The sequence below is a fragment of the Ipomoea nil genome, unplaced genomic scaffold (assembly GCF_001879475.1).
Source record: "Ipomoea nil cultivar Tokyo-kokei standard unplaced genomic scaffold, Asagao_1.1 scaffold2700, whole genome shotgun sequence".
NCBI classification, from domain to species: Eukaryota; Viridiplantae; Streptophyta; class Magnoliopsida; order Solanales; family Convolvulaceae; genus Ipomoea; species Ipomoea nil.
Window position 1 is genome coordinate 391,076 of NW_017619128.1, and position 14,184 is coordinate 405,259.

General features: G+C 36.4%; 1 long non-coding RNA gene across 1 annotated transcript; it reads left to right on the forward strand.

Annotated features, from left to right (window-relative positions):
• Window positions 1-4,930: 4,930 nt before the first annotated feature.
• On the forward strand, window positions 4,931-13,629 carry LOC109155296. Its single transcript, XR_002049883.1, has 3 exons — window positions 4,931-4,941; window positions 5,449-5,460; window positions 13,546-13,629. It is a non-coding gene; the product is annotated as an uncharacterized LOC109155296 (long non-coding RNA).
• Window positions 13,630-14,184: the final 555 nt, after the last annotated feature.

Below are 14,184 nucleotides of genomic sequence, written 5' to 3' on the forward strand. Positions count from 1 at the left end.
GAAAGGAGAAAAGTGGACTAGGAGATTACGCCACTTCCGAACCACTATAAATTGCCTCTCTCATTTACATACCGCACTTACATTATTTGCTACATTTATCTATCTCATCCGACTAACCCGTTTACTATTCACAGTTAATCTTAATCATCCGGGTTTAGTGTGTTCTCACGTATGCATGTGACTCAAACTTCTCGAGCTTAAAAAAGTGATTTATTCTAAGCAAGTTTGACGTGTTGCATGTAACAGTCGTCACACGTTCGACGTGATACGATATTTATTTACAATCTTGAATATTGTTATTATATATTGAGTGAACCATCTCCTTTATATATTCAAGATATCTCTGTCACTTTACATATCATTTGTACCTAACTTACTTATACCTGCACACTTAATTTACTAGTTGGGTAACTCTTTACTATTATTCCGCTGTGCAGTACAAACTTGCTCTATTTACTTGTTACTTAGAGTTGAAGTTACCAAAGAGTTATTTAATTTGAAAAAGCTTGAAAGTCTATTCACCCCCCCCCCCTCTAGACTTTCACCACCCTATCGGACCAACAATTGGTATCAGAGGGTTGTCTATTTGAGTCAATTTTGACTGCTAGACAGATCTCGAAAATCAAGATGATGAAAAGAGATAATGCTCTTGCCCAAAATTTATTATTTTCCTAAAATTTGACGATTGGAAAATTCGCATGCAGGTACATTTATCCGCATTACATGATGAAATGTGGGAAGTGGTTACAAGTGGTCCTATTGAGATTTTGCAAGTCAACACTTCATCCGAACAAACAAGTGAGACTCCGCAATACATTCCAAAACCGAAAGTGGAATGGTCTCGTGAAGATAGAACAAGAAATAACTTGGACAAATATTGCCAAGGATATTTTGTTTAAATCTATCGATGACACGATATTTCCAAAAGTTCGAAAGTGTCAATCCGCGAAGGAAGTTTGGGAAACGCTCATTCAAATTGGTGAAGGAGACGAACAAGAAAAGGATAAAGCTCACTATAGCATTAAAGAAATTCGAGGATTTCAAAATGCTAAACGGCGAGAATATTACCGATATGGAAACGAGATTTTGCCAAAATCTTAGGAGAGATTAATGATCTTGGAAAAGATATTAATCAAAAAGAAATCTCACTCAAAATTCTACGTGGTCTACCATCTACATGGGACATGAAGGTCACAGCCATGAGAGATCATAGGGATCTAAAAACCCTATCAACCGATAAGCTCTTTAGTGATCTAAAGCTTATGAATTTGAGATGAAATCAAGATTAGAGGAAGATCATGAAGAAAAGAACAACGCGCTTATAGCCGAGCAACCATCAACCTCAAGGTCAGTACAAAATGTTGAATTATTGCCTAATGATCAATTTGCTCTCTTTGTCAAGAAATTCAGGAAATTCATGAAGAGAAGCAACTACAAGAAAAATCCACAAGGGAAATCATGGAATACAACGAAGAATTCGAAGAAAGAAATTATTGAGGAAGATTCAAATTTGTGTTACAACTGTAGAAAACCGGGACACTTTGCAGCAAGTTGTCCATATCCCAAGGTGAGTAAAAGTCAGTACACAAATGTTACTAACCCTCAACAGGAAGAATTCAAGCCCAAAGATAAAAGATTAAAAGAAAGAAGAAAAGCACTCATCAGTGACCCACTTGAAATAAGTGAGTCAGAAGAATCTTCAAGTGATGAAAGTGACACCTCAAAGGATGACAATGCAATGTTTTGCATGAGCATCTCCAACAACACACGACACGAGGACATGTGTCTTATGGCTAATGGACATGAAGAAAATGAGGTAACATCTAAATCTTATGACTCTGTTAATTCTTCATTTTCTAGAGAGTCCCTCTTTCACTTAATGGAAGAATGTCAAACCGTAATGGACACTCACTCTCAACTCAAAGAGCGCAATAATCATCTGATTCTTTGAAAAAGATCAATTAAATAAAAAATTGCAAAATGCTCTACTTGAAGTGAAAGACTTGAAAGATAAAATTATTTGTCTTCAAGAAGAGTGTAAATCAAGGGAAGTGAGAGAACACAACCTCAGAGAGGTTATAGAAACATTTACGCATTCATCCAAAATAATGGACAAAATGGTAAATATGCAAAAACCCTCAAGTGATAAAACCGGACTTGGTTATGATCCATCGTGTTCTCAAGCCTCCGAAAAATTGACCAATTCTACTACTACTTTAAGTAATAAAGTTCAAGTAGTAAAATTTGTAAAAGGTCAAGAAAGCACAGTGAGACAAGGAATTGGTTACCAAACTGATGTCAAAATTAACACTGTTGGACCAAAGCCTCAAAGAAACAATATTTCGTCCAAACAGTACTCTAAAAGACAAAAGTTTGTTCCTAAATGGAAATACACCAAATGAGTCTAGTGTACAAAGTCCTCATAGGAAAATGGGAAGAAATCCGAGGATTGGGGCAGGGAGATTCTATCCCTCTAAACAAGATTGGTTTGGAAATATTAAACCATGGACTAAGTCCAGATTTAATGCTTATTACAGGCCCAAACAATCTATATCCCACGTGTCAAGAAATCGAGTCAATTTTCAAAAACCGGCACAAAAAATGTTTTCAAAAATTAAATATGATTATAATGTGTTTAATGGTTACCAATCACCTAAACTTAGATCAGTGAGTACAAGGTGGATTTGGGTACCAAAAAATGACTAACACCAAGGACCCAAGTCAAGTTGGGTACCTAAAAATGTTTAATTCATTTGCAGGAAGTTTGGTACTTCGATAGTGGATGTTCTAGACACATGACTGGAAATAAATCAAGTCTTGTGAATCTTAAAAATATCGAAGGACCAAAAGTCGTATTCGGTGGAAATGAACGATACGGCATAACAAAAGGAATCGGTACAATATTTCGAAATGGTTTGAAAATCGAAGATGTATCCTTTGTTGAAGGTCTAAAATTCAACTTGTTAAGTACAAGTCAATTTTTGTGACAAAGGATATCTAGTAGAGTTCTTCAAAGAGAAGTGCCAAGTGAAAAATAATTCCACAGGAGAAGTTGTTCTCGAAGGAATAAGAAAGAAAAATATGTACGTTGTGGATTGGAACACAACAAAAGAATCAGTGTGTCTACTAGCAAACAACTCACACGCAACAAGTTGGGAATGGCACAAGAAGTTGAATCATCTAAACTTCAAGACTATCAACAAGCTAGCAAGAAACAAATTAGTTGAAGGTCTACCCGACATTGTGTACAAGAAAGATCAAATATGTGATTCTTGCCAAAGAGGAAAGCAAGTCAAGTCATCTTTCAAATCCAAAGCTCAAGAATCTACAACAAGACCGCTAAGTCTACTACACATGGATCTATTTGGTCCAGTAGACCCAGCAAGTCTAAGTGGTAAGAAATATACACTAGTTGTTGTTGATGACTTTTCCAGGTACACATGGACAATATTTCTCAAAAAGAAAAATGAAGTGGAGCAAAAGTTGCCAGAGTTACTGAAGCTACTACAAAATGAGAAAGACTTGAAAATTGCAAAAATCCGAACGGATCGTGGAACTGAGTTCGTGAATCAAGTGATTGAAAGCCTACTGCAATTCCCAAGGAATTCTACATCAATTATCTGTCGCACGTACAGCTCAACAAAACGGTGTAGCCGAAAGAAGAAATAGAACACTAAAAGAAGCCGCACGAGTGATGATTACGTCAGCCGAGCTACCTAAAAGATATTGGGCTGAAGCAATCAACACCGCTTGCTACACACAAAATCGGAGCTTGATACATAAGTCTTACAACAAGACTCCGTACGAATTATGGAAAGGGAGAATACCTAATGCTTTATTCTTAATAATGGAAAAACATATCTAAAGACTTTTGATGAGCGTGCAGATGAAGGAATATTTTTAGGATATTCATCTATCAGTAAAACATTCAGAGTATTGAACAAGAAATCAATGGTGGTAGAAGAATCAATTCATGTCACATTTGATGAAGCTCATATGAAGGAAACCCAAAGCAACAAAAATGATCAAGAGATTTGTCAAGTTGAAAAATCATTTAATGATGCTGACATATCTTTTAAAGATCAAATTGTACAGGGTATGGAGCAATTGGACATTGATTGCAATAGTGAAGGATACGTGGAAGCCAATGAAGATGCACACGTGGAAAATCAAAACTCTCAAGTCAATACACAAATTGGAGATCAATCTGATGAGCAAAATGTGTCTACCTCCAATTTACCTACTGAGCAAGGAAACGTGGAAAGCCCATGCAATCTACAACCTGACTTGAGATGGCTCAAAAATCACCCTCCAGAGCTAGTAATTGGAGATCCACGAGAAGGAGTAAAAACAAGGTCCTCAGTATAAATTCTTTATTCTCTTGAAGAAGCTTTAAGTGATCCAGATTGGATCAATGCAATGCAAAAAGAGCTTGAACAGTTTAAGAGAAATGACGTATGGGAATTAGTTCCAAGACCTGAAAATTACAATGTAATTGGAACAAAATGGGTCTTTCGAAATAAAGCTAATGAGGATGGAATCGTCATTCGAAATAAAGCATGTTTAGTGGCAAAAGGATATTCACAAGAAGAAGGCATAGATTTCGATGAAACATTTGCACCCGTTGCAAGACTAGAAGCCATCAGAATATTTCTAGCTTATGCCGCATACAAGAATTTCACTGTCTATCAAATGGACGTGAAAAATGCATTTTTAAACGGATTACTTGAAGAGGAAGTCTACGTCGAGCAACCTCCCGGTTTCGAGGTAAAAGGTGATGTTAATAAGGTCTACAAGTTAAAGAAGGCGTTATATGGGTTAAAACAAGCATCGAGAGCTTGGTATGACACCCTATCAATGTTCCTAATTAACTGTGGTTTCACAAAAGGCCTTGTTGATAAAACCTTATTTAGAATTCAAGAAAATGATCACATTTTATTGGTACAAATTTATGTTGATGATATTATCTTTGGAAGTACTAATAAAATTCTTTGTGAGAATTTTTCTAAGCTCATGCAGAATAAGTTTGAAATGAGCATGATGGGAGAATTGAATTACTTTCTTGGACTACAAGTAAAGCAACTCAGCGAAGGAATATTCATCAATCAGGCCAAGTACACAAAAGATCTGATAAAGAAATTTGGTCAAGATGGAAAACCCTCAATCAAGATCCCGATGAGCACATCTTTACGATTAGATAAAGATGATGAAGGCAAGGATGTTGACAAAATAAAATATCGAGGAATGATTGGATCATTACTATACCTCACTGCAAGTCGACCAGATATATCTTATTCAGTGGCAGTATGTGCTAGGTTCCAGTCAAAGCCAAAAGAGAGTCATCTTCTTGCTACCAGAAAATCATCCGATACTTAAAAGGAACAGTCAATGTGGGATTATGGTATCCCAAAGAAGGTAATTTTACACTAACTGGTTTCTCAGATGCAGGTTTTGCAGGATGTAAAATCGATCGCAAAAGTACCTCAGGAACGTGCCAGTTCTTAGGGGGAAGGTTGGTTTCATGGTTCAGCAAAAAGCAAAACTCCATAGCTACAAGTACAGCCGAAGCTGAATATATAGCTGCTGGAAGTTGTTGTGCGCAAATTCTTTAGATGAAACAACAGCTGAAAGATTATGGCGTGAATTGTGAAAATGTCAATATATTGTGTGACAATACAAGTGCTATTGCCATAACACACAATCCCGTGTTGCATTCAAGAACAAAACACATTGATGTGAGACATCATTTTATCCGGGATCATGTTGAAAAGAAGGAATTATCAATCGAATATATCCCGACCGAGAATCAATTAGCTGATATTCTCACAAAGCCTCTGTGTGAATCAAGATTTTCGAAATTGAGACACGAAATGGGCATGATTGAATTGAGCTAAGTTTCTAAACTCTATTCTATTTATAAGCTCAATTTTTCATCTGATATTTCGACACTTTATCTGATTTAAATTTTCGTGCCTATGTGTCACACATGCAAGGAATGTCACATCTTTTTAAAGTCCACCTATATCCATTAAATGGTGTTAAAGCACATAGTGCTTATATATCTTTCTAACCGTATATCTATATACATATGTACAAGTAGAAATCATTTAGATATGCCAAATCCTACCATTTAAGAGTGATAAGATGGTGTGATGATAGAATGTCTTAAATGAGAACACCTTTTTATGGTAGTTGTGCACAATAAATAGTCTAGAAAGAATAGATTTCTCTTTCTTCCATCTACATAAAAACGTGTAGATACATACATATTATTTTCGAACAGATTTAGTGCTGTTTGAATTTTATTTCAGGTAAAATCAGTCCGAGTATCTAAATTTTTGGCGCCACATCAGCAGACAAATTGGATGGAGAATATATAACCTAAACTATCAGTTAGGTCAAAGGTTGGAAGCTATTGGAATATCAAAAATACCCCTCACTTATTAAAAGTCAACATTTAATTGAGAGGATATTTGTGTAAAGACACCTCTTTTCTACCCAATCGGTTGGAGAAGCCACCATCACACTCAAATTTTCAAAAGCTTTTCATCTTCCATAGCCGAAATACAAACCTCTTCTTCCAAAAATTTCTCAATCCCTCAAATCTCCTAAAAATATCAATCGAATTATGGCCACCATTGGAGATACAAGCTCACAACCGAATGAAGAACACACCACACAACTCAACCTTGCAAAGCTAGCAGTGGGAATCAAGGCCGGAGGAAGTTTTGACCCTCAAGGATTCCTCAAAGAAGCCGAGAACTCTCCTCTTGCACAAAGAATCATCAATGCACTTCAACAAAGCAATCTAATGAGGTTATGTCCTTACTCATATTCTGGATTCTATGATGAAGATGTAGCAGAGTTTTATATGAATGCCAAGGTTGTTGGATGGACCATTGAGTCCACCGTGAATGGAACTCTCATCACCATTGATGAACACGAGTTACACACAACCTTTGGACTGCCCATATCTAGTCCAGAACAACCACTGTTGGACTTAGATGTTCACCTATATGATCATACGGAAATTTGGACAGAAATTCGGAATGAGAATGCCTCTCTCGAACCAAATCTTTCCGGTCAAAAATCTGAGTTGAAGTTGGAGTATGAAATGCTTGTTAAAATTCTCTACAAATGTGTGTTGTGCAAATTAAATAGCATGGAAGATATTTCACCCGTAAGAATTGGTTATGTACATGCTATCATGAATGTTGTTAGGGGTGATTGGAGTAAGCTTGTCTTGAGCCGAATTGCACACTTTGTGAAAGGTGCAAAAATAAGGAATGGGAAGTTCAACCGTATATTAGGGTTCGGTTTGCTCATTGGAGAGATTATCAAAAGAAAAGGGTTGACTATGAGGTCAAAGAAGCCTTTTGGAAGTAATAGAATCTTGTTTAAAGATCATGAAGTGATTAGTGATCTAAATTCCAAAAGAAAGAGGAAGCCGAGAGGTATCCCAACTAGAAAAAGACCAGTTGCAGAAATTCTTGGTCTACCCTCTCAATCCCATGAAAACCCTACATCAAGCCAAAATCCAAACACAAGCCATAACCCTACCTCAAGCCTTAACCCTACCACAAGCCAAAATCCTACCACATGTCTTAACCCAAATGCAAGCCAAAGTCTTTTAAATCCTTTTTCCCAAATTGCCGAATTGGAAACAATGTTGAATGAGGAGATTCTTCAAGTTGCAAGATTAGACTGTGTATTAGTGAATGAATACCGTAGAGTCCTAAGTTGGAGAAAATGGAGACTTGGTCCTTATGATGAGTTGATGACTAAGGGACCAAGTATGCATGAAGAAGAATTGTTTTCACTAAAATGGATTGGCAATTTTGATGTTTGCCATGCAACCTTGTTGTCTACGGTAAATGGAGCATTTGTGAACAAATTGAAAGCCAAATTGGCCGAAGCTACTGTTGACTGCACTGTTCAAGATGATTTGCCTACTGAAGACAATTTCTTAGTTGATATGGCCGAATTTGTGACAAGGGATGTTGAAGAAAATGTCACGTATGGTGTACACTTGATGGATAGTGGCTTATATGATGTGAGTGTGTTAAATCTCACTGAAATAAGTCAAGACCAAAATGCCATGCAAGCTAGTCAACATACGGAGGAAATTCAATCTATTAATGCAGAAAGTGAACATGGTGACACTCACGTGCTACACACTCCGGAAAGGGAAGGAAATATAGTGGAAAATCAAGCTCAATCTCACATGCTTGAAGCCGATTTTGCTCAAGAAGGAGCAAGGTGTTTTCCCTCATCCCGAGAAGAGCAAGAACTTGATAGCACACCTACAAATGAGAAATTAGAAAATCTGGAGAAAGTTGTCTTAAGCCTTGTTGACCGAATGGAGAACATGTTTCAAGGGATCTACACTCATGTGGATCAAGTTGTCAATATTCAAGGTGGAAAATTCGAAGCATCTTTTGATGAAAATCAGAGAAGTCAACAACATTTGATTGATACCCACCAAGCACTTGAAAGACAAGTTGGAAGTTTGAATAACAATGTCAAAGGGCAACTCAATGAGTTCTATATCCAACTTTCCCAAATCCTCAAGAATTCTGGAAAGGCAAATGAAGCAATTGCCGTGAACCAAAGTCAAGGTATTCTCAATGTTGTTCATCAACATGAAAAGCAGATTAATGATGTCCACACGGATCTCATCTCAGTTAACACCAAAGTGGGCTGTCTTCGGGGTTCTTATGAGAATATATCTGAATCCATTTCATCTCTTCGTGAATCGATTCATACACTTCTTGATTACGCCAAAAAGGGGGAAGAGAGATTCAGTCATTTGGAGAGCATGATTGAGATGATGATGACTACCATGGCTAGCAGAAATGTTGGCACAAGCAGTAGTAGAGGTGGAGGAGGCAGATCTGCTGGAAGAAATGCACCAAGAAAAGGAGGATTGGAGTATTGGTTCGGTGGTGGTGAAGCTGGCAGTCCAGGAGGATCAAGCAGTGCAAATACCACTAACCGTTCTTTTCGTGATATTGTTTGTGCAGGAGGAAACATTGAGCAAATAAATTGGTACAACCGTGCAGCTCTTTATTTGGAATCCACACCGAGAGACGGTAGAGTTGAAATGCCAAAGTTGGTGACTTTGAATGATCTACCAAAAGGAATGAAGAAAAGTGGTCCTAGTGATCAAAACATGTGGGTTTCAAGTGAAAATTTCAGAAGAATTCAAAGCTATGCTAGAGCCTTGATGATTATGGTTCTAAGGGACTACATCAAAGTCAATGATGCCGAGCTACAAGATGGAAAAAGTCTAGAAGAGTGCATCATATGGTATGAGGAAGGTATACTGCCCGGGAGCAACATCACTGAAGCTTTCAACTACTATTCAGTTGGGCAGGTATGCAACAACTTTGCCATTAGTGACAATTTCGTTGATGTTCAGAACCATATTAACAATGTGCTCAAGGAAAAGAGAAACAAAGTGATTAGATGATTTGTATGATTGGTACAATTTTTGTGGTCCACGGGTACATGAACCCATGAAACAATTTGGAATGATTTGAATTATCTGTTTATGATGCTATTAAGTTGTTTCTAAATTTTATTATTTGTCTTGAAAGGTAATATTTTTAGCTTAGAGTGTATCAAATCGCATGAATTGGAAAAATGCAAAAATTCATTATCATTAAAATTCCAAAAATGCGAAATAGGAATATAGTGGCTAAAAATACCTTTCCTAGAGTCAAAATCATTTGTTAAACTCATCTTGGCTATGTCTAAGTTAATAAAATCTTTTGAAAAATAATTGTTTTTAAAAGACAAGCCAAATGACTGAGTATAGGTTTTGGCGTCATCAAAAAGGGGGAAAATTGATAGGAATATTTTTGTAAGTTTTGATGAGCCAAATGTATCTTTAGATCCCCTTAGTTTTTAAGTCTATAGTACAAGCATCATAAATCAGAATATTGAAATCAGAAGGAATCTACCATAGGAAGAACAAAATTAATTTGAGAAATTAATTTTGGTCCTACGAGTATTCATCCGTGAAAGAAGCATAAAGTAATGGCGTTGCAAGGAATGACCGGATGAGCCTAACAGCGAAATGGTAGAGGTCTTTACTCTAAATGATCACACTCGAGATCGATTCCCCCCAAGGACCTATACTTTTAAGGCAGATTTTGAAGGAGCACGATGTGTTCAAAAGAGCACAATGTGTCCAAAGGAGCACGATGCTTACTAAAGAAGCACAATTTGACCAAATCTGCTAAGGAGCACGATGCTAACTAAAGAAGCACAATGAGGAGCACGATGCTAACTAAAGAAGCACAATGTGACCAAATCTGCTAAGGAGCACAATGTTGTCTAAGAAGCACAATGTTGTCAGAAGAGCACAATGTATCGAAAGAAGCACAATGTTCAAGTCAAAGGAGCACAATGTGGCAAAAGAGCAAGATGATCAGAAATTGGATAAATTCGAAGGAATTTACTCCAAGTCCACCCACATGCCACAAGACTCCAAAATTGCCTGAAAGACATTTGATCAGAACGGAAAAATATTTATGAAGGCATGAATATAAAAACTTATCCTAGAAATAAATTCTATCAGATGAATTTATTTCAAAGATTCGTTGGATATTCAAATTGACAATTAAAGTAATATTTTTAGAAACAACTAGAAAATCAAAGTTGTGCTAAAAATAATTACTTTGTCAGGCAAGTTGACAAATCAAATCAAAATTGAAGATCTACTACTGTCAACAATATCAGGCTATGAAGATTCAAAATTCAAATATCAAATTATCCCACTCCAACGGATATATTTGATTGACTATAAAAAGTCATGAAGACTTGAAGACAAAGTGTGTGGAGCAGAGATAAACAAGATAGACACAAGATAGAAGTGCAATACACATGAAAATTTAAAAGTGCAAGTGCTCAAATATTCAAAGAGACTTAGTCTGAATAGTCTCAAAATCTAGTTGGAGAGAGAAATACAAATCCTTGTATTTGTAAATTGTAGAAAGAGTATAGCTGTGTGCAAAATACTCTAGTGAGTGTAGCTGTGTGCAAAACACTCGTAGTTGCTAAGTGTAGCTGTGTGCAAGACACTTAGTTGGCGTTGAGTATAGCTGTGTGCGAAATACTCGGAGTTGAGTGTAGCTGTGTGCGAGACACTCGGAGTTGGGTGTAGCTGTGTGCAAGACATCCGGAAGAAGTGCTTGTGTAGCGCTTATTCACTATTGTAACTGTGTGTGAAAAAATAGTGAATTTCTCCTAGACGCGAAAGGAGAAAAGTGGACTAGGAAGATTACGCCACTTCCGAACCACTATAAATTGCCTCTCTCATTTACATACCGCACTTACATTATTTGCTACATTTATCTATCTCATCCGACTAACCCGTTTACTATTCACAGTTAATCTTAATCATCCGGGTTTAGTGTGTTCTCACGTATGCATGTGACTCAAACTTCTCGAGCTTAAAAAGTGATTTATTCTAAGCAAGTTTGACGTGTTGCATGTAACAGTCGTCACACGTTCGACGTGATACGATATTTATTTACAATCTTGAATATTGTTATTATATATTGAGTGAACCATCTCCTTTATATATTCAAGATATCTCTGTCACTTTACATATCATTTGTACCTAACTTACTTATACCTGCACACTTAATTTACTAGTTGGGCATAACTCTTTACTATTATTCCGCTGTGCAGTACAAACTTGCTCTATTTACTTGTTACTTAGAGTTGAAGTTACCAAAGAGTTATTTAATTTGAAAAAGCTTGAAAGTCTATTCACCCCCCCCCCCCCCTCTAGACTTTCACCACCCTATCGGGACCAACAGTCGGGTCGACGCAGGGTATTTACACGACACGGGGAAGGCCACTGTAGGGGCTGTTTTGTTCGATGTAAATGGAGGATATATTGCGGCCTTCAATGCACCGTTACCAACTTGTTTCTCACCTCTTATGGCCGAAGCTTTGTCATGCAAAGAGGCTTTATCATGGTTGAAGGAAAGAGGGGAGCAGAATATTGAGTTATACACAGATTGCTTGACATTGCAACGCTATCTTACAACACCAACCGCCGCGTTTCGCTCCTATGTGGGCTATGCTATTGACGGCTGCAGGCAAATTGCCACTTTATTTCAGTATTGTTCATTTAGATTTATTGCTAGATCAGATAATTATTTAGCTCATGCATTAGCTACTACGGCTTATCAGCAACTTGCTGGTATGTACTGGGATATCCACCCACCAGACATTATTTCAGCCTTTTTCTAATGAAGCACCCATATAATTTTCAAAAAAAAAGATTATTGAACAAGTTTAACTTTTTTTTTGTTATATATATACATTACCAAAAAATTAATTTTTTAAAATATTAAGTATAATCAAATATTCCTTATTTTATCTATTATTTTTCAGTAATTATTTAATAAATTTGGTAAGTAAATGATAAAAAAATATTGACACCTCTATTTTAAATAAACTCTGCATACAGTATTATTAAAAATACCAAACACAAAAATTTAGGATTTTTATCTCAAAATTTGTCAAAAATCAAATCTCCTCATCTCCCTCCAAATCCATAGCCTCCAATACCAAATTCCATTGCGTCCAAATCTCTGTGACCTCCCCACAATCGTCCATGTCTTCTCCGTACGCTGTCTCCCTGATGACATTAATCATTCGGGGCGAAGATCGCCGCTGAGCCATCGTCTCTGGTCCAAGACATCAAGCTCCACTCCATCGGCGTTCTCCATCTTCGTCACCACTCCCATCGACGTCTGCCACTGACGTCGCCACCGCCACTGTGGTTCTCAGCCACCGCCGTCAGCTTTCGCAATCGCTAATACGGAAAGTGTTTTTTTTTTTTTTTTTGTTAAAAATATTTGTTTTATTTATTATTGTGCTAAATACTCCGTATCATATGTGACTGATTCTCCTCTTTTCAGGTACATCTGCAACAGTCTCCGGCGTCAGGTACATCTGTTGCAGTCGGGAAATTTCAATGTTAATTCAGCTCTGCTCCATTCACGGTTGTGCAGGTGACTCGAAGGAAACCTTCCAATATTGGTGCCTTGGAACACAGTGACTTGAACTAGTGGCCTCCTCAAGGCAGTTTTTAAAACCATTGATACATTTTGAACCACACAGAAGTGCAGAATGATATCATATCATTTGCTTGTAAGGATTAGGGGCAAATGATATGATATCGTTCTGTATGTTGTTCAGTGTGCTTCTGAATGCATTTTAGATCCTAAAACATTTGAATCACTAGGGAATTTTGTATGGCTTTTTTTGGTTCATTTTACCGTGATGGGATCCTAGGCATTCTGCTATTATGGAAAACAACAATGGAAAATTACTATGAAAGAGTGTTGTAAGTATCATTTTCATCTTTGTCGTGAGGGAATTGTTAAAATAACCTATTTAATTGTTATTGGTTGTACATGTGATATAATTTTTAAAATTTTGAGTTTAAAATTTAATCTTCTTCATATACTTATATATTGTTTTTTTTTTCTTTTACTGTAGGAAAGAATTTGGAAGAAGAAGTTGCAAAATTTTAAAAATCGCACAAGTAGCTTTAGAGGAACAAGCTGCTAAAATCAAGCAAATTTTTGCTCACTTATCAAGCAATCAAGAGATTCCAAATGTACTAAGCAATGTTTCTCCATCAATTACCTCAAGTGAAGAATAATCAAGACATTTCATTTTAAAAAGTTTTTATTTGTATTCTATTGTATTTTTTACAACATATATTTGTTAGACAATGGTATCTTTTTATATATTTTTTAATTTGACGAGTAACATTTGTTAAATGAATTATTTTATTCCAGATAATAATTAAATTAAAATATTTAATTATGGCAAGATTTTGAAATAAATAATTATATATTGTGTGCATTTGGTTAGTATTATTTGAAAAAATAAAATTGTGACCAAATAATGGTCACATATAAAAACATCAAGATTGACAATAGTGACACAATTTCAACTTATTTTAGTGACACAAGTTGTGCCACTAATTTTAAGTATTTTAGTGACAAATATGTTGTTACTATTTTAAAAGCTATTATTGACGAAGATGATGGCTACAAGAAATTGAATTGTTTTTTTTTTTTTTTTTTTTGAATCCTGGAAAAGGGTGCTACCCAAAAAAAAAAACTAGCAGTTACTAGGACCTCGGGG